Below are 15,890 nucleotides of genomic sequence, written 5' to 3'. Positions count from 1 at the left end.
AAAATTTAAGAAGGCGGGTCCTATGAAGTGGACCCCGGGAGCAGATGCAGCTTTGCAAGAGTTGAAGGCCTACCTGTCCTCTGTGCCTACCTTGGTTGCTCCCAAACCCCAGGAGCTGATGCTGCTATACTTAGCGGTAACAAACCAAGTGGTCAGTGCAACCTTGGTAGCACAGTGAGAAGTGGATGAGGCAGAGAGTGAGCAGAGACCGGCAGAGTCACACAAGGATCAGGATAGCAGTGAGCACGACAATGAGGGCAACCCCAAGGACATGGCGAGGAACAAAGTGGTGCAGCACCCAATTTACCTTGTTAGCTCCTTGTTATAGGGGGCTAGATCGAGGTACTCTTGCATGCAAAAGTTGATTTTTGGTCTCATCATGGCCTCAAGGAAACTGTGCCACTACTTCCAAGCCCATGAGATCACGGTTGTCACTCGTTTCCAGTTGCAACGGATACTCTGAAACCCTGATGCTACCGGCAGAATAGTGGAGCAGGAATTGGAGCTATCCAGCTTTGGTTTGAAGTTTGAAAGGACATCAACTATCCAGAGCAGGGCATTGGCAGAGTTTATTGCAGAATTGACGCCAACCCCTGATGAGGAAGTGATAGAGACAGTTATCCCCGGCAAGGAATCGCCCCAAGAATGGATTATGTATTTTGATTGTGCTTTTTCCCTACAAGGTGCAAGGGTTGGCATGCTTCTTGTCACCCCCTCCGGGGAGAACTTGAAGTATGTCGTCCAAATGCATTTTGCCCGGGAATAAGCAACCAACAATACAACAGAGTATGAAGGGCTCCTTGCCGGGCTCAAGATTGCAGCTGGATTGCGAATTAAGAAGCTGATCATTCGAGGAGATTCATAGTTGGTGGTGAGACATGTCAACTAGGATTACCAAATTCCATTGATGGAGGCATATGTCGACGAAGTGGGGAGATTAGAGGATCACTTTGACGGAATGCAAACAGAGCACGTACCCCGTGCAGAAAACAACATAGGTGATCATTTTGTCAGAGTGCGCTGGGCAGAAGCTTCCTGCGGAACCAGGAACTTTTGTTCTCCATCTCACTCAGCCCTTCGTATCCCCAACAACAATGGCACGGAAAAGGAGAAGGTTGGACACCAGTAAGCCTTTCCCGGTAGAGTCATCCGCTCCTGGCAGAGACCCTGCCGGAAACAACTCCTCGCAGCCTGCCGGACCACCCCCTCCAGCAGGGCCCATGGACCCCGGATACAAGGCATGTGCTCCCGCAACAGAGGAGGTGCCGTTAGTCCTTGTTGCCGAGCCCCGGGCTCCAACTTGGGAAAGGCACATTGTTCGCTTCCTCCAAACCCGAGAGATTCCTAGCGACCAAGACGAAGCTGAAAAAGTAGCCCGGAGGGCCAGTATGTATCGGTTTGTCGATGACACTCTGTACAGAAGGAGGCCAACTATGTGAAATTGAAGTGCCTTTGCCGGGAACAAGGAAAGGAACTGCTGGCTGAGATACACAAAGGGATGTGCGGCTCCCACATTAGATCAAGGGCATTAGTTGGGAAAGCATTCCGGCAGGAATTCTATTGGCCCATAGCCCTCCAAGATGCGGCCGAGCTAGTCACCAAGTGTGAAGCCTGCCAGTTCCATTCCAAGAAAACCCACCTGCTTGCCCAAGCTCTTCACACAATCCCTCTATCATGGCCATTTTTGGTCTGGGGCTCGATATCCTCAGCCCCTTCCCCTGAGAAATAGGGGGCTTTGAATTCTTGTTCGTTGCTATCGACAAGTCTAGAAAGTGGTCGGAAGTGACTGGGTAAGAAAGGTGACTTCCCAATCAGCTATCAAGTTCTTGAAAGATCTAGTGTTTCATTTTGGAGTGCCGGCAAGGATCATCACTGACAACAGCACCCAGTTCACGAGCCACGCCTTCATGAAATATGTGCATGACCTAGGACGCAAGATCTCATTCACATCTGTGGCACACCCCCGGAGCAATGGACAAGCTGAGAGGGAAAATACTGAAGTGTTGCATGGACTCAAGACAAGAACCTTTGATAGGTTGTAGAAGCACGGCAGGCGGTGGATCGAGGAGCTGCCAGTAGTTCTCTGATCCCTCAAAACGACACCTAGCCGAGCTACCAGGCAGACTCCCTTCTCCCTAGTCTAAGGGGCAGAAGCAGTTATCACCACGGAACTCATTTACGGGTCACCTCGATTGCTCGCCTATGATGAAGTAGTGCAAGATCAGCACCTGCATGACGACGCTGTGCTACTCGAGGAGAACTGTCTCCAGTCTGCTACGCGTGCTGCATGCTATCAGCAAGCCCTGCGTCGTTATCATAGCCGCAGGGTTCATGCCCGTTGTTTTGAGGAAGGTGACCTTGTCCTTAGGCGCGTTCAGTCCACCAAGGATACAAACGAGTTGTCACCGCAGTGGGAAGGCCCTTACAAGGTAGTACGAGTCACCAGATCGAGCACAGCCCATCTGGAGAGCGGAGATGGCACTCAGTTGCAAAACTTATGGAATATTGAGCATCTTTGCAAGTTCTACCAATAAGGAGCGGCAGTCGGGCCCTGCCCGGCAGCCACCCTTTTGTACAGGCCTTGCCTCAAATGCATATAACCCCTTGTACAAAGTCGGGGCGATGACCCCGTGCAAGAGAAAATAAAGAAGCATTGTGGGGGGGGGGGGCTGACCAAGATTGCATGCACGCATGAGCATTCCAAGATCACTGCATAAACATTTCATGAGCATTTACATATGCATATAGATAGTATCACATCCAACATTCATTCTCATCTGCATGAAGCTGCAGGTTCTCACCGTGAACTTGGCTTCGACAAGGAGTTGAGAAGATTACCCGACACAGTGATCCCCGGCAAGCCAAACAGATAAGTTCTACCTCTTGTCCATTCGTGTTCTTTAAGCTATAACTTATGCATTAGAAAACCTCGCCACTTTTTTAAAACTTAGATGCTCCCATCCATGACTCGAATGTTGCTTCGGTCAGAATGGCCTTTGGTAAAAGGAAGTTGGCGGGGGGCTAGTCCCTTTGTCTGTAACCCGACAGATGTGGCTCTCCAGCAGACAAGAAGGGTGCCTGCAAGATAGCCTGCCTGGAAAAACTTGTTTATTTACACTAAAGGGGCATCTCGCCTCGGCATGGACATATACATGCACGGGTTCCGAGCAAGGTTTGTCTTTTTCACTTACATGCTAATACAAGTACTAGCATTACAGAACACAAACATGGACTCGAGATATTACATTATTTGAATTAAAATTTGGCAAGTGCCTATAGATTTAAGGTTGAAAAAATATAACTGCCCTGTAAACTCCTCTCTGTGTCCCTCTTATCCAAGGTAGTTCGGCGGGAAGAGAAGAGTACGGGCGATGTGTCGGCACAACGCCACCCCGATCCTTGTCAGGAACTGATGGGCGCAGCCTGACAAGATCGGGAGTGGCGGGGCTGCAAAGGAGGAAGACGTGCATAGCACCTTGATGGCCCCCCTGGTCACCGCTTCCAGGACTAGACGGGGAGCTCCAACACAGGCACCGACAGAGGAAGACACTGGGGCCCAGCCAGAAGCCTATTGAGGGAAGAAGAAGCACCAGGGGGACAAGCCCTTCCCTGGCAGCCGGAAGAAATAGTGATGATGACGCCGAGAAAAGGGGGGAAGAGCCAGACAGACGGGTAGCAGGTCACTGGTACGAGACGAACGCGTTGATGCAGACATGCTCCTATTGGACGGCCTGCCTCTTGTCTTCTCCTTCTCCCTGGCTTTCATCAACAACATTCTGAGGGAGGGCCAAGACTTCAATTCGGTGCCTTCCTCGGAGAGACGGCGAACGGCCAAGACGGCCAAGGGGCTTGAGAGGCACTGCTCCCCACCTTGGCGGGCAAGAAGGCGCGCGCCTCTTGTCGACATTTGCACCAAAGCTTCCGGGAGGGGCAGTGATGGGATTACCAACAATCTCCAGCTTCGCCTCCCGGCCGAGCTTTGAAGGAACCAGGAGATCTGTCACAGCAAGGACCAGGCTCACTCCCTGAGCGCCGGCACTAGGAGTTGGTAGCACTCGTCCCAACCAAGAGCCCAAGGGATGCAACATCGGTGGCCTTCATCTCTGCCCAGTATGTCTTGACACGGGCAAGAGCCATCCGCGCATCCTCTATGCATGCCGACCTCCTCATTGCATTGATATGTGGCACCGCACCAAGGAACTGCTGCACCAAGCCAAAATAACTCTTCGGCTCAGGCCTCTTCGGCCACAAAAGACTCACGACATCCTTCATGGCAAGTTCGGATAACCTATTCAGCTCCGCCCATTCGGCCAAGCGATCGGTTAATGCAAGTGGGCGCTCTGGATTATGGAACTACGACCAAAAAACTTTTTCCACTTCGTGATCCTTTTGATCTCGGAAGTTTTCGGCCGTGTCCGCGGCACTTGCCGCCAAGTCCAGATAAGCATCCTCCGAATTCCACAGCCGGTCCAACTAAGCATATTTACGATCCATGAATTTCCTCCGCAGCAGAAAGGGCTTTCCAGCCGTGATATCTCCGGCCTGACGCAGCTCCTCCTTCATAGCTCTCATCGCAGAGCAAGCATCCTTGGCCTCGGTAGTGGCCTTCTTCAGGTCCTCTTCTACCGCTCGATCCTCTTTTTCAAGAAGCTTGAAGCTTGAAGCTTGAAGCGGTTCGGCTTTTAGCTCTTCGGCCGCCTTCAAGGCAGCAGCATCACTCTTTCTGGCCTGCTCCTTAGATCGGGCGAGCTCCGCCCGAAGGTTCTCCATGGTAGTGGCACCATCTGCATCAAGCATACATGTTGTAAGGCACGGGCATCAAGCTCCCTTACCAGGTGTCCGCGGAGAAATTACATACCTTGTGACTCGTCAAGTCGCTTATTGACAAACGCGATGTCGGCATTTGCCATGTCAAGTTGCCGCTTTAGTTCGGCAAATTCATCAGTCTGGCTAGCCACCGGACCCTTCGCCACCTGCATAGGACGGGCGACATATTATACCTGGGATTATGATCCTCGGCGCGCTGTCATTTTTTGACAACACACCGAGCCTCATGGGCTACTATCTACACAGGGCGCATTTTATATGCGGAACTGTCAGAGGGTACATCATTTTGCGTACCTCAAAACCTGTCAGTAAACTTCTAACGGCTTCATGCAATCCGCTCTCAGCGGATGAAATCCTTTCAATCACCATACCCATTAACGCACGGTGATCTTCTGAGATAGACGCTCGCCTGAGCAGATCCTTCAGCTCCTCCGACTGTACACCAGGTGGTGCCAGACTGGTCTGATGGCCTTTTTCGGAGGCCGGTTGCGGAGGCCTTTGGGGGGGACATATGACTGCCTTCCGGCCCCGCCGGACTCGAAGAAACCCTCCACGACGACACCTCAGGGTCGCCCACCTCGCAAGACGGTACGGCAGGGGAAGGCATTTCACTCTCTATCATCTCCAGACGAAGGTCCCCCAAAGATGAGCTCTGCTGAGAAGGGCTGAGATCCGAACTACAACGTAAAATTTTGGTTATCTTCATCAGAAATAAGGCAGGGATATCCTTTATTTTAACTCCCCTTTTTACTTACGGCTCGGTGGAGGGCTGATCCCCTTGGGGGCGCAATGCGGCCGAGGCATCTCTCGGTGCAGGACCCTCTAATGAAGATTTCTTCCCCCGCTTTGAGACCATGGTCTCCGGGTCTTTAGAGGCGGTCCTCTTCTTCCATTGGATGGAGGGATTCTCGATCCCTCCTTTCCTGACAGCCTCCTTCGCGGAGGCGGTAGCTTCCTTGTTCCCCCTTCACCTTCTTCTGAAGGCGCAACTTCCAGCATCCTGGTTAACACGGGATCCGGCATGGTCTCAGGAAGGGGGGCCGGACACCTGATTAACTTTGCTTTCGCTATCCACTCTTGTTCAAGGGACAACTCTTTTGAGGGCAAATTCATGATGAATATGGGATAGCGTGTCCGGGTACGGGGCTACTTACTTGAGTATCCGGGCGATTGCAGCTCAGACCTGCGTCCTCGGTCAAGTCCGAACACATCGTTTGTGGTCCGAAGAAAAGCTTATACATCTCCACGGGTGTTGCGCCCATAAAATGTTGGAGAGCTCGTGGTCCCTCCGGGTTAAATTCCCACAGGCGGAGGGGGCGACGTTTGCAAGGCAAGATACGACGAATCAGCATGACCTGCGCTACTACGACCAGAGTGATCTCTCTCTCTAGGAGGTCTTGAATGCGGCCCTGCAACAAGGGCACGTCCTTCGACGGACCCCAGTCAAGTCCTTTATTGACCCATGACGCCAGCCGCAGTGGAGGACCCGAGCGAAAGGCAGGCGGCGCCACCCATTTGGTGCCCTTGGGAGCTGTGATATAAAACCATTCTTGTTGCCATAGGCTAAGCATCAGCATTCCTGCTTATAACAGCCCCTCCGCACTCTACCTGCTGCCCCTGATCATCTTCAGCTCCACTTTGAAGGTCTTGAGACACAATCCGAAGTGAGGGGTAATGCGGAGGAAGGCTTAGCATACGACAATGAACGACGAGATGTGGAGGATGGACTCCGGATCCAAGTCGTGAAATTCCAACCCATAATAAAACATTAGCCCCCTCACGAAGGGGTCCGTCGGGAAGCCTAGCCCCCGAAGGAAGTGAGACGCGAACACTACGCTTTCGCCAGGCTTGGGAGTGGGAATAACCTGCCCTTGGGCAGGCAGCCTATGCGAAATTTCACCGGTTAGATACCCGGCATCTCTTAGCTTTAGCACGTCTTCTTCCGTAACGGAGGAAGGCATCCACCGGCCTTGCAGGTCAGCGCCGGACATCATCGAAGGTCGAAAGCGCCTGAATCTGGAGCTTTGGGTGTTGGAACTCGAGGCGAGGGGCGGATTCGATTGAGATTGAAAGAAAGGAGTGGAGCCTTGATCTCTTTATAAAGAGGTTGAATACCAAGAGCCTTCCCCATGACTGTTCGGGACTCGCCTTCGATAGAGGAGACGTGCCAACGGGCACGATTGGGTTACCCATGCCCGTATTAATGAGAATCCCGGAATAAGGGGGACACGATCTCTTCTTTGACAGGACATGCCAAGGAAACCGCCTCACTAAATGCGCTGAGGTGGGACAGTAAAAACGATTCGAATAAAGGCTTGGCCGTGGTGTGATGTCACGCCACGAAATACGTCAGCAGATTGAATTTGTGTACTCCCTCCTTCCATCTATATAGGGCCTAATGCATTTTTCGAGGCTAACTTTGACCAAATATTAGAGCAATAATATATGACATGCAACTTACACAAAGCACACCATTAAATTCATGTGTGAAAGGAGCTTTCAATGATATAATTTTCACATTCTGCATGTCATGTACTATTAATCTTGTCAATAGTCAAAGGCGGTCTTAAAAAATGCATTAGGCCCTATATACATGGAAGGAGGGAGTAAATATTATTCTCTCTATGGTGGTATGTGGAACTTATTTTGCAGAGCCGGACACTATCCTTGTGTTCAAAATCTTCTATGAAGTATTCGGAGGAGGAACCCTCCTTGCAATGCCGAAGACAATATGCGCGCCGGACTCGTCGCCATTGAAGCCTGGTTCAGGGGCCACTGAGGGAGTCCTGGATTAGGGGGTGTCCGGATGGCCGGACTATAGCCTTTGGCCGGACTCCTGGACTATGAAGATACAAGATTGAATACTTCGTCCCGTGTCCGGATGGGACTTTCCTTGGCATGGAAGGCAAGCTTGGTGATACGGATATGTAGATCTCCTACCATTGTAACCGACTCTGTGTAACCCTAACCCTCTTTGGTGCCTATACAAACCGGAGGGTTTTAGTTCGTAGGACGAACAACAATCATACCATAGGCTAGCTCCTAGGGTTTAGCCTCTTTGATCTCGTGGTAGATCTACTCTTGTACTACCCATATCATCAATATCAATCAAGCAGGAGTAGGGTTTTACCTCCATCGAGAGGGCCTGAACCTGGGTAAAAACATCGTGTCCCTTGTCTCCTATTACCATCCGCCTAGATGCACAGTTCGGGACCCCCTACCCGAGATCCGCCGGTTTTGACACCGACAGCTATGGTTAGGTTTACCTTAATACTTCTTTTGTAGTTGTGGATGCTTGCAATATGGGTTAATCATAAGTGGATGCTTGTCCAAGTAAGGGCAGTACCCAAGCACCGGTCCACCCACATATCAAATTATCAAAGTACCGAACGCAAATCATACGAACGTGATGAAAACTAGCTTGACGATAATTCCCATATGTCCTCGGGAGCTCCTTTCTCATTATTAGAAATTGTCCAGGCTTATCCTTTGCTACATAAAGGATTGGGCCACCTTGCTGCACTTTATTTACTTTATTTGCTTTTTACTCGTTACTATTTATCTTATCACAAAACTATCTATCACCTAAAATTTCAGTGCTTGCAGAGAAAACCTTACCGAAAACCGCTTATCATTTCCTTCTTCTCCTCGTTGGGTTCGACACTCTAACTTATCAAAAGGACTATGATAGATCCCATACACATGTGGGTCATCAAGACTCTTTTCTGGCACCGTTGCCGGGGAGTGTAGCGCTTTTGGTGAGTGGAACTTGGTAAGGAAACATTTATATAGTGTGCTAAAATTTTCTGTTACTTGTCATTATGGAAACTAATCCTTTGAGGGGCTTGTTCGGTGTATCTTCACCCCGACCAGAAGAGCAAAGAGTTGCTCCTCAACCTACTAAACATTATGAAAATATTTACTTTGAGATTCCATCGGGTATGATAGAGAAACTGCTAGCTAATCCATTTGCAGGAGATGGAACATTGCATCCTGATTTACACCTTATCTTTGTGGATGAAGTTTGTGGATTATTTAAGCTTGCAGGTATTCCCGATGATGTTGTCAAAAGGAACGTCTTCCCTTTATCCTTGAAGGGAGATGCATTGACATGGTATAGGCTATGTGATGATATGAGATCTTGGAAATATAAGCTATTGAAGTTGGAAATTCACCAAAAGTTCTATCCTATGCATCTTGTTCATCGTGATCGTAATTACATATATAATTTCTGGCCTCGCGAAGGAGAAAGCATCGCTCAAGCTTGGGGGAGGTTTAAGTCAATGTTATATTCACGCCCCAATCATGAGCTCTCTCGGGAAATGATTATTCAAAACTTTTATGCTCGGCTTTCTCTTGATAATCGCAACCTGCTCGATACTTCCTGTGCTGGTTCTTATATGCTGAAGACTATTGATTTCAAATGGGATTTATTGGAAAGAATTAAACGCAAGTCTGAAGATTGGGGTTCCGACAATGGTAAGGAGTCAGGTATGACACCTAAGTCCGATTGTGTTAAATCTTTTATGGATACCGATGCTTTTCATGGATTTAGCACTAAGTATGGACTCGACTCTGAGATAGAGCTTCTTTCTATGAATATTTTGCTACTCACACTGATCTCCCTAAAGGGAAGTGGTTTAAATATAATCCTCCTGTTGAAGTGAAAGTAGTTGCACCTATTATAGTTGAAGAAAACACTGTCACCTATAGTGATCCTATTGTTCCTACTTCTTATGTTGAAAAACCTCCTTTTCCTGTTAGGATAAAGGATCATGCTAAAGCTTCGACTGTTGTTCGTAAGAGTAATACTAGGACTTATACACCTCCTGAGCAAATTAATGTTGAACCTACTATTGCTATGGTTAAAGATCTCTTGGATGATGATTTACATGGGCATGTTATTTATTTCTGTGGTGAGACTGCTAATATTGCTAGGCCAGATACTAAGACACGTAGACCTGTCGTAGGCATGCCTATTATTTCTGTTAAAATAGGAGATCATTGTTATAATGGCTTATGTGATATGGGTGCTAGTGCTAGTGCAATACCTTATACCTTATATCAAGAAATTATGCATGACATTGCACCCATTGAATTAGAAGACATTGATGTTACCATTAAGCTTGCTAATAGGGATACCATTAAACCCTTTGGGATTGTTAGAGATGTTGAAGTTTTGTGTGGGAAGGTTAAATACCCTGCTGATTTTCTTGTTCTTGGTTCCCCACAAGATGATTTTTGTCCCGTTATTTTTGGTAGACCCTTCTTGAATACAGCTAGTGCTAAGATTAATTGTGAAAAGAATAATGTCACCGTTGGCATAGATGGTATGTCTCATGAGTTTAATTTTGCTAAGTTTAGTAGACAACCTCATGATAGGGAACCACCTAGTAAGGATGAGATTATTGGTCTTGCTTCCATTGTTGTTCCTCTAACTGATCCGTTAGAACAATATTTGCTAGACCATGAAAACAATATGTTTATGAAGGAAAGAAAGGAAATAGATGAAGTGTTCCTTAAACAGGAACCTATGCTGAAACATAACCTTCCCGTTGAAATTCTTGGGGATCCCCCTCCACCCAAGGGTGATCCCGTGTTTGAACTCAAACCATTACCTGATAATCTTAAGTATGCTTATCTTGATGAAAAGGAAATATATCCTGTTATTGTTAGTGCTAACCTTTCAGAGAAAGAAGAAGAAAGATTATTCAAAACTTTGAAGAAGCACCGAGCAGCTATTGGATATACTCTGGATGATCTCAAGGGCATTAGTCCCACATTATGCCAACACAAAATTACAGTGGAGAAAGATGCCAAACCAGTTAGAGATCCTCAAAGACGATTAAATCTCAAGATGAAAGAAGTGGTAAGAAAGGAGATACTAAAGCTCCTTGAGGCAGGTATTATTTATCCCGTTGCTGATAGTGAATGGGTAAGCCATGTCCATTGTGATCCTAAAAAGGGAGGTATTACTGTTGTTCCTAATGATAAAGATGAATTGATCCCGCAAAGAATTATTACAGGCCATAGGATGGTAATTGATTTCCGTAAGTTAAATAAAGCTACTAAGAAAGATCATTACCCTTTACCTTTTATTGATCAAATGCTAGAAAGACTATCAAACACACACATTTCTGCTTTCTAGATGGTTATTCTGGCTTCTCTCAGATACCTGTGTCAGCGAAGGATCAATCTAAAACTACTTTTACTTGCCCTTTTGGTACTTTTGCTTATAGACGTATGCCTTTTGGTTTATGTAATGCACCTGCTACCTTTCAAAGATGCATGATGGCTATATTCTCTGATTTTTGTGAAAAGATTTGTGAGGTATTGATGGATGATTTCTTCGTTTATGGATCCTCTTTTGATGATTGTTTAAGCAACCTTGATTGAGTTTTGCAGAGATGCGAAGACACTAGTCTCGTCCTAAATTGGGAAAAGTGTCACTTTATGGTTAATGAAGGCATTGTCTTGGGGCATAAGATTTCCAAGAGAGGTATTGAAGTTGACAAAGCCAAGGTTGATGCTATTAAAAAAGATGCCATGTCCCAAGGACATAAAAGGTATAAGAAGTTTCCTTGGTCATGCCAGTTTTTATAGGAGGTTCATTAAGGAATTTTCTAAAATCTCTAGGCCTCTGACTAATTTATTGCAAAAAGATATTCCTTTTGTCTTTGATGATGATTGTGTAGAAGCATTTGAAATACTTAAGAAAGCTTTGATCACTGCACCTATTGTTCAGCCACCTGATTGGAACTTACCTTTTGAAATTATGTGCGATGCTTGTGATTATGCTGTAGGTGTTGTTCTAGGGCAAAGAGTCGATAAGAAATTGAATGTTATCCAGTATGTTAGTAAGACTCTTGATACTGCCCAGAGAAATTATGCTACTACTGAAAAAGAATTCTTAGCAGTTGTGTTTGCATGTGATAAGTCTGGACCTTATATTGTTGATTCCAAAGTTACTATTCACACCGATCATGCTGCTATTAAATATCTTATGGAAAATAAAGATGCTAAGCCTAGACTCATTAGAGGGGTTCTCTTGCTCCAAGACTTTGATTTGCACATTATTGATAGGAAGGGACCTGAGAACCCCGTTGCAGACAACTTGTCTAGGTTAGAGAATGTTCTTGATAACCCACTGCCTATTGATGATAGTTTTCCTGATGAACAATTAGCTGTCGTTAATGCTTCTCGTACTGCTCCTTGGTATGCTGATTATGCTAATTACATTGTTGCTAAATTTATACCGCCTAGTTTCACATACCAGCAAAAGAAAAAGTTCTTTTATGATTTAAGACATTACTTCTGGGATGATCCGCACCTTTATAAAGAAGGAGTAGACGATGTTATTAGATGTTGTGTGCCTGAGCATGAGCAGGAACAGATCCTACGCAAGTGTCACTCAGAATCCTATGGAGGACACCACGATGGAGATAGAACTGCACACAAGGTACTACAATCTGGTTTTTATTGGCCTACTCTCTTCAAAGATGCTCGTAAGTTTGTCTTATCTTGTGATGAATGCCAAAGAATAGGTAACATTAGTAGACGTCAAGAAATGCCTATGAATTATTCTCTTGTTATTGAACCATTTGATGTTTGGGGCTTGATTATATGGGACCTTTTCCTGCCTCTAATGGTTATACACATATTTTAGTTGTTGTTGATTACGTTACTAAGTGGGTAGAAGCTATTCCAACTAGTAGTGCTGATCATAACACTTCTATTAAAATGCTTAAAGAAGTTATTTTTCCGAGGTTTGGAGTCCCTAGATATCTTATGACTAATGGTGGTTCACATTTTATTCATGGTGCTTTCCGTAAGATGCTTGCTAAGTATGATGTCAATCATAGAATCGCATCCCCTTATCATCCGCAGTCTAGTGGTCAAGTAGAGTTGAGCAATAGAGAGCTCAAATTAATTTTGCAACAGACTGTGAATGGATCTAGAAAGAATTGGTCCAAAAAACTTGATGATGCATTATGGGCCTATAGAACTGCATACAAAAATCCTATGCTTATGTCTCCATATAAGATGGTTTATGGAAAACCGTGTCATTTACCTCTTGAACTTGAACATAAGGCATATTGGGCTATTAAAAAGCTCAATTATGACTTCAAACTTGCCGGTGAGAAGAGTTTGTTTGATATTAGCTCACTTGATGACTGGAGAACGCAAGCCTATGAGAATGCCAAGCTATTCAAAGAAAAAGTCAAACGCTGGCATGATAAAAGGATACAAAAGCGTGAGTTTAACGTAGGAGATGATGTGTTATTATTCAACTCTCGTTTAAGGTTTTTTGCAGGAAAACTTCTCTCAAAATGGGAAGGTCCTTACGTTATCGAGGAGGTCTATCGTTCTGGTGCCATAAAAATCAACAACTTTGAAGGCACGAGTCCGAGGGTGGTGAACGGTCAAAGAATTAAACATTATATTTCAGGTAATCCTATCAATGTTGAAACTAATATTATTGAAACCGTAACCCCGGAGGAATACATAAGGGACACTTTCCAGAACGTTCCAGACTCAAAAAGGAATAGGTATGTGGTACGGTAAGTAAACCGACTCCAAAACAACTCCAATGGCAATTTTTATCAGTTTTGGAATATTTAAGAATCTTAGGAAGAAAGAAGTAGTCCGAAAGGGACACGAGGCCCCCACGAAAGTGGAGGGCCCCCCCTACTGGGCATGCCCCCTGTCTCGTGGACACCTTGTGTGCCTCCCGGACTCCGTTTTCTTGCACATTATCTAGTTTGGTCGGTAAAAAATCATTATATATACCCCTGAAGGTTTTGACCATCGTATCACGCAAATATCCTCTGTTTTCATTTCAAGCTGTTCCTGTTGCAGAATAAAAGCAAGATGTCTTCTCAGGAGTCAGTTGTGGAGAGCCGGGTGTCTCACCCAACACCTGGTCCTGGAGCAAATAGCGATGCTTATCACTTTGGGCCATCAACGAAGGATGAGATGGAGGCTGATTTGAAAAGGATAGATGCCATGGAAGAAGATCGAGAAGTTACCTCGCGTCTCCAAGCAGAATTCATGATGGGGGAGCTACCTAGCCTGGCTACTCTAGCTTCGGTCATCCCTTCCAGCTTTAGATTTCTTTCTTATGAAGATATGAAAAAGAGCTTTACTTGTTCTCCAGAAGCTATGCAGCATCCTTGGGTAAAGGGAGCTTTGGCCGTTACGGGCAAGCTCCGTAAAGAAATTATGGATCCCAAACAACCAGTCAACAAGCTCGAGGAGGAGAACCATATCCTAAAGGGAATCATCGCCAAGAAAATCATATCACCAACCGTGAAGAAGGAGAAATAATCACATGGGTATGGGCACTCCCCTTGGCAACTGCCAAGCTTGGGGGAGGTGGCCCGGTATCGTATCACCATCACACTTCTACCTTTACCGTTTTATTTAGTTCAATCCTTTTAGTATTATCTTGATCTAGTAGTTTGAAGTTTTGGTATCAAGTAGTTTTGAGTTTTGCATTGTGATTTCTTTTTGTAATCGAGTCCGTGAGCTATCTATAATAAAGATTAGTGTTGAGTCAAGGGCTTTGCTATGTTGTTATGATCTTGAGAAAGTAGAAAGAATAAAAGAGTTCGTATTGATCTTATGAATAGTGATGACTTCACACATAGAAAGTATGAGGCATAAAAATTGTTGAGAGTTGATAAACTTAGCCTTGGTCATCGTTGCAACTAATAGGAAGTGATAAGGAAAGAGGGGTTCACATATAAATATATTATCTTGGACACCTTTTATAATTGGGAGCACACATTAAGTATGACGTCCTAAAAGAGCCGACGTTGGACAAGGAAGACAACGTAATGGTTTATGTTTTCCGACATCTCAGTTAAAGTATACTGTCATTAACCTTCCAAACATGTTGAGCTTGCCTTTCCCCCTCATGCTAGCCAAATTCCTTGCACCAAGTAGAGATACTACTTGTGTTTCCAAATATCCTTAAACCCAGTTTTGCCATGAGAGTCTACCATATCTACCTATGGATTGGGTAAGATCCTTCAAGTAAGTTGTCATGTTGAAAGCAATAAAAATTGCTATCTAAATATGTATGACTTATTAGTGCAGAGAAAATAAGCTTTGTACGATCTTGTTGTGGAAGTAATAAAAGCGACAGACTGCATAATAAAGGTCCACATACAAGGGGCAATATAAAGTGACGTTCTTTTGCATTAAGATTTTGTGCATCAACCCTAAACACACATGACAACCTCTGCTTCCCTCTGCGAAGGGCCTATCTTTTACTTTATGTTTTTACTTTATGCTTGAGTCAAGGTGATTCTCACCTTTCCCTTTTTCATTTTATCCTTTGGCAAGCTCCTCATGTCTGAAAGATCATGATATATATATCCAATTGGACGTAAGTTAGCATGGGCTATTATTGTTGACATCACCTAAAGGTGAAGACGTTGGAAGGAAACACAATAAGCCCCTATCTTTCTCGGTGTCCGGCTGAAACTCCATAACCACAAGTACTGCGTGAGTGTTAGCAATTGTAGAGGACTAAAAGATAGTTGAGTATGTGAACTTGCTAAAAAGCTCTATTATTGACTCTTTTTGATGTCATGATAAATTGCAATTGCTTCAATGACTGAGATTTTAGTTTGTTAGTTCCCAATGAAGTTTTTGAACCATACTTGACGCTGTGAATTGGTTGTTGCTTGAGCATAAGAAATCATATGATAAAATCTATATATGTTGCTGTTATAAGAATGATCATGATGCCCTCATGTTCGTATTTTATTTTTATCGACACCTCTATCTCTAAACATGTGGACATATTTTTCGATTTCGGCTTCCGCTTGTGGACAAGCGAGGTCTAAGCTTGGGGGAGTTGATACGTCCATTTTGCATCATGCTTTTATATCAATATTTATTGCATTATGGGCTGTTATTACACATTATATCTCAATACTTATGGCTATTCTCTCTTATTTTACAAGGTTTACCATGAAGAGGGGGAATGCCGGCAGCTGGAATTCTGGCTGGAAATGGAGCAAACATTGGAAACCTATTATGCACAGCTCCAA

The sequence above is a fragment of the Triticum aestivum genome, chromosome 1B (assembly GCF_018294505.1).
Source record: "Triticum aestivum cultivar Chinese Spring chromosome 1B, IWGSC CS RefSeq v2.1, whole genome shotgun sequence".
NCBI lineage: Eukaryota > Viridiplantae > Streptophyta > Magnoliopsida > Poales > Poaceae > Triticum > Triticum aestivum.
The sequence above is the reverse complement of the archived record's forward strand: the minus strand, read 5'-3'. Positions refer to the sequence as shown.